This window comes from Pongo pygmaeus, chromosome 8 (assembly GCF_028885625.2).
Source record: "Pongo pygmaeus isolate AG05252 chromosome 8, NHGRI_mPonPyg2-v2.0_pri, whole genome shotgun sequence".
NCBI classification, from domain to species: domain Eukaryota; kingdom Metazoa; phylum Chordata; class Mammalia; order Primates; family Hominidae; genus Pongo; species Pongo pygmaeus.
The window spans coordinates 117,607,797-117,613,796 of NC_072381.2; the positions used below are offsets into that span (position 1 = coordinate 117,607,797).

General features: G+C 46.0%; 1 protein-coding gene across 1 annotated transcript in view; it reads right to left on the minus strand.

Moving 5' to 3' along the window:
- The window catches only part of GPAM (glycerol-3-phosphate acyltransferase, mitochondrial), a 76,826-nt gene extending 71,578 nt beyond the window's left edge, over positions 1-5,248 (minus strand). Inside the window, exon 1 of the mRNA XM_063670262.1 lies at positions 5,106-5,248. The gene's annotated coding sequence lies outside the window, so the exon portion shown is untranslated. The remainder of the gene's footprint in view (positions 1-5,105) is intronic.
- Positions 5,249-6,000: the final 752 nt, after the last annotated feature.

Consider the following 6,000-nt stretch of genomic DNA (forward strand, 5'->3'; position numbering starts at 1 on the left):
ATGACCCATCAGTGCCTATAACACCCCTCAATATCGTAAGTTTGTTTATGGCCAAGAACCCACCTATTTGCTATACCTGGCATAGAGCCTTGTACTTGGTAGGTATTCAATGAATGCCAGATGGGTGAAGGTGACCTGTGAGCCTGGGGAAGGCTGAAATGACTCAGAGCACCCTGCACACATACCTGTCTTCGTGCCAAATGGGAACATCCCAGGCTTTCCTCCCAGGGTCCCTCTTTGAAGCACAGCACACATTGTTCCTGATAATTTCAGGCTACTCCACTATGCACCCCCTTTTATTATTGCCTTATGCATATTTGCTGGTTCAGGTGTGCATGTCTGGTCTTCCCAGCTAGATCATGAGCTGCCTTGAGGTTGAGAACAATGTTCTCTCAGATCTCTGTAGTCTCCAGGCCTAGCACAGAGCCAGGCCCAGCCACACCATTTACCCATGGAGTGGGTAAATGATCCATGCCATGCAAGCCACAGAGGAGCACTGTTTAGATTCCCCTTCAAGAGAACCTGCTGCAGGTGCCTGCTTGACTGACAGCCTCTCGGTGCTGCCCTGTTGACTCCACCATGCCATTCCTGCCTGGACCACATGTACCCCACGCCACTCCTGGTCAGCAGCTGAATACAATGGTGGCATAGGAGCCAGGCCTCTCCCTTTCTCCCCATGTAGCCTTCTCTCATCAGTCTGGCAGCCTTTCTCAGAGCTGCCCTGTGGTCTGAGGCTCCTCTGACCTAATCCTTCCTTTGCTCTCTCCTTTCACAGGACTCAGACCTGTACCATGGTCCAAGGCCAGCCTAATTCTGCTCCATTTCCTTTCATCCTTCATAAACACCTCCCCCAATAAATCTTTTACATATCTACTCCTGTTTCAGTATCTTCTTCTAGGAGGACTCACACTGTTGAATAGGTGAAGTGCCTGAGATCCAGTAACAACCAGGGATTTCCAAGCTCCCTGTCTTGCACATGAAAAAAATTCTATCGATCTCCTAGTTTACAGCTAAATATGTGGTATGTAACTCTTATCCTAAAACAAACTAAATCAACTTTTCTACATCAAACTAGGACATTCTATTTTGAAGTCACAGGTTGCAGTGGAATGAACTGAGGGCCTTAGGGAACCTATACAGTGATACCTGGCCTTGTGACCTTAAGCAAATCACTTCATATGGCCCCTCACTTTCTTTATTCTTAAAGTAAGGCTACTAGGATCGTCCTTCCTCCTTCACGGAGATGTTGGATATATTTATGTTTTTTAGAAGTACTCTAAACTGCCCTAAGACAGGGTTGGCAAACTTTTCTGAAAAGAACAAAATAGCAAATATTTTAGGCTTTGTGGGTCATATAGCCTCTATTACAACTAATCAACTGTGCCATGTAGCACAAAAGCTGCCAATATAAACAAAGACTACAGCAAAATTCTATTCAAATAAAAACTTGTGATGGGCTGGACTTGGTCCCAGGGCTGTAATTTACTGACCCTTGCCCTGGAGTCATGGACGCTTACGGTTGGAAAAGATAACAGGCATCACAGGGTTTTGGGTAACTAGGTCCTTCCTCTGACATTCATCATAGACCTGACTAATCCATCAGGAAGCACCTTCCTGCAGAGCTCAGAAGCGGCCTCAGCATCCTTCTTAACACAGGGTGACCAATCAAGCTAAGATGACATGTGTAGTGATGTCTATCATTTCCCCTTGATTTGTTCAAATCCCACACCCCTCAACTGAGAAAACTGAGACCAATGATTCAGTAATAATGAATATAAAAGTGTTTTGAAAAGTATAAAGTATTCCTTCAATGTAAAACATTCTTATCTGGAGCGAAAAAAATCCCAGCCATTTCAAATACAATTTAAGTAATAATAAGTTAAATTATTTCGTACACAATGATCATGATTATTTTTTGCAGCAAGAACAACTAGGCCCAAAGTGCCGTTTTCCCATCTCCCGGAAAGTAGGGATTCGTTCTTTTAGTATGTACAGATAAATGTCTGCCTTGTTTCTCCACTGACAGAAAATGAGCTGAGCTTTCTGGCCTTAGGTTGCAGTTCAGGAGGCAAGGTTTAAATTTCCTCCTCTGCAAGACACAGGTGCTGAGAGAGGGTTGCAAGCTATCTCAGATTCCCTCCAAGCAAGTGTCTGTATTCAAAGCAAAGCCCATCATAAATGGGAAACACGGTGTTCCCCTGGCCTCTCTTCTCCTTGAAGCTGTTTGTCTTTGTGTTTTGGGAAGGCAACCTTGACATTTCCTCTTTCTATTCAAACTTGTTGCTCAGAAAGATCAAAAAGCCTTCTGTAAAATATGCAAGTCCTAAGGACTAAAAACATCCTTTTCTGCCCCTAAGAATCCAGGGACCCTTATGAATATTAAATAGATGAATCTTTGCCATCTGGAAGTCAACCACCCCTTTTGGAATCAGATGATAGCCATGGAGCTCTCGGCAGGAAAGATGCATGCATGTGCCATAGTCACCGCAAGTTCTCCAGCCTCCAGGATCACCTCTTTGTTTATATCCAAACAACAATAATCCCAGACCAGTTAGTATCACAGTCATTTCCACAGAATGCATATAGCCTTCTCATTAAGCAGAACACTCAACATTCTAGTTTGAAGCACATGCCTTAGGATGATTTTGCCTGGTCAGGGCCGGCCTGGTGATCCCACGTGCCAGTCTCGCTCCCCAGCAAGAAAGTGGCCCCAGGGGTCTCCGCCAGAATGGGGTGGATGGCACCCCAGCCTGGATTTCAGCTTCCGGTCTAGAATGCAGGATGTGCTGCCTTTTCACAATGTGACACTATCCAGATTCCCCCACCATATACACAAGCACAAATTTGCCCACAATTCCAAAATCCCAGAGAAGAGCCCAGCACTAGATAAGCCCCTCTAATGGCCTTGCCTGGGAGCTGCTGGCTCCTGGAGGGATGAGTCCTGAGGGTGGGGACCACTGAGTCAAGTCCTGGAAAGCCAGGGACTGAGGTTCAAAGCTTCCGGGTACTGAGCACCTAGTCTGGGTGTGACCACCATGTCTGGGTGTGACCACCACCACCTTTCCATTCCAGAATGTCACCCTCCTACCTATGCCAGCTAGCCAGCCAGCCTGATTCCACTACTAGAATGTTTACATGAGGAAGCAAAGGGAAAAGAATATTCCGGGGACTCATGGGTTTGTGGGAGTCTGAGTGGGGTCCCCTGGCACTGTGATCTGCTACACAGCAGTTCACAGTCCCCTTTCCATAAGTAAAGCCCTCTCTGACCTCTCCATATAAAATGTCAGCTTCCCCTCAACTCCCCACCACCACCCAGCATCTCTGTCCCTGTTACCTTCCTTCATTTTCCTCCGTTACATGAATCATCATAAAACATTACAGAGCTCATTGTCTATCAACTATCCCCCTCCACTAGGGTGTCAGCTTCTTAATGGCAAGGATGTTTTGTTTTGCTCGCTGCGGTGTTCCCTTCATCTAGAAGAATGCCTGGCACAATAAATATTTATTAAATCGATATAATGAATAAACAAAGGAATCACAAGTAGCCTTGTTTCTAGAGCCCAACTCAGCCCCACCTCCCCTGGGAGCCTCTCCTGACTGCTCTGAGGATCACACCATTTTTCCCATGGTGCTCATTTATTTTGTCAACAAGCTTGTATTGAGCACCCACTATGTGCCAGATCCCAAGCTAGGCCCTGAGTTTACAGGAGAGACCAAGCAAAGCCCTTGCCCAAATAGCTTGCAATGTAGTTTAGCACATAAAAGGCATCTAGTTTGGGTTTCCAATTGCTTCCTGATCTTCCAGAGATCAAGGAGATGCTAAAGGAGGGAGAAGACTGACATTGCCTGAGCACCCACTATGTTCTCAGCATGTGATATGTGCTTTTCTGGAACCAGGTGGGTTTTGCCCCTGAAAAGAAGGTCATCATTGCGGAGAGTGTGGGAGGGGAAGAAGTAGGACTTGCAGAGCACAACAATCAGAACACAGAGGCTTCAGGGAAGTGTGAGACATTTCCCACTGGAAATAGAAAAGGAGGCTCAGAAGAGACATGGGGAAGGATCACCAGGCCCGGTGTAAAGAAGCCCAGTTGCACCCTGTGTTGGGGTGATCAGACCCAACACCAGGCCATGGGGGCTATGAACTCCGGCAGAGTCAAAGAAATGAGAAAAGACAAGTTAAGAAAGTGGGACCGGGGGCCGACATTAGTATGGAAGCTGCAAAGACCCTGAGCTCTGGGAGCCCATGCTATTTATTGGTGATCAAACAAAGAAACAGGTGGTGAGGTTGTGAGGGTTGAGAGAAAGTGATGCATCAAGCGACTGAGCTGCAGCTGTGATGGTTTAGCATTTTCTTTGAAGCATATGGAACATGTTCTGCTACTTGAGATAATAGGAGTGCTAGAAGCAAGCAGTCAGCAAGTCTAGACACATTCCAGAGGCCACGAGGGGTTTTATGCCCTGAGCCCTGGATTCTAGCCAAGCCATGAGGGGTTTTATGCCCTGAGCTTAGATTATAGTGCAGCAGGGCAGACTTCCACCCTTTAGCACAGAACTTGGTGTTCCAAAGGCCAAGAGGGGTTTTAGACCCTGGACCCCAGACATGTTCCAAGACTCTTTTACATTATGTCAGACATGCAAGCCCTGCCTCAGCTTCTCTCCCAACACTCAGCTTTTCTCCCAACACCGTGACCCCTTAGGCATGCCACTCTCGCTCTCTTAGCCGTTTCCATTTCAGTAAAAGGCAATTGTTGGCCTCAGCAACCTCTAAGGCTCACTCCATAAAGACATCTATGATCTTTTCTAATCAACACAGCATCTTCCTCCTTTACTTCCTGTGGACCCTGTCCTGATACCTCAGTTTAGAAAATGACTTATGACAGTTAATGTGATCTTTCCACAAAGGAGGGTCCATTACACCTGACCTTTGATTTAGGCAAAATAGTCTGGGGGATAAAGGAGCATGAAAGAACTCAGTGGTTTTCACTGTTCTGTTCTTTCCAATTAACCTTAGAGCCTTCTCTCCTGCTCTGCCCTCTCCTGGGACCTCCCCATCCTGGAGCCCAGCCATAAGCTGTCTTGGTTCTTCAGTTGCTCAAGTGACTCACCTGATTGGTTGTGAGGTCTAAAGCCCACTAGGCCTCCCACAGGGCTGAAGCCAAGGAGACTGTCCCCTTGAGTAACTTCTCCCTCATCATGCTGGTTCCCATCCCTGAAGAAGATGGGCCAAGACAGGCAAAAGAGGGCATGAGCTGAAGACACGCACTGAGCAGTTGCCTCTCATCTTGCTGTGAGTGGCTAGGCAGAGGTTAAGGTTTCCTGTCCCCACCCCCTCCCATTGCCCAACTGTCCACAAGGAAAACCACATAGCAAGTACTGGGCGGCTTTTGGAACCACAAACAGTCCAGATCAATTTGTTCTAAAGGCTCATTGAGCAACCCATTGCCCTCTTCCCTCTTGCCTGTCTGGCCATGAGGCTCCCTGCTGAGCAACTGCCTGCCCAGACAGGCAAGAATGCCAGCTCCTCAATTATAAGGGTCTGGATGCATAAAGCGTAGCTCAACTAATTGACCACATCCCACTTGCAATCACAAGACAATGTGAATAGAATCATAGTTTCCTCACTAATCATTTCAAGGTCTTTCTAAACACAATCTTTTCTTTCAAATGTGTTATCTCACCACCAGCCTGAGATATGTTGCTAGTGACAATAATTAACTGATGGATGATAGGAAGCTAAAAACTATTCTTTAAACAAAAGAATATGATAGTATCATTTTAATAGCTCTCCTTAGCATTTTGATAAACAACATTTTGTTTGTGGATTCTGTAAAGATGTCTAAATCAATAATCTCAAAAAGACTTACATATTCTGTAACCAAGACATCAGAAAGTTAAAATCAAACAATTCAATTACTAATATTTATTGAGTATCCACCATTCACAAGGCACTGGGCTGTGGGTTGATACACAGATGTATAAAGCTCAATCCTTGACTTGGAG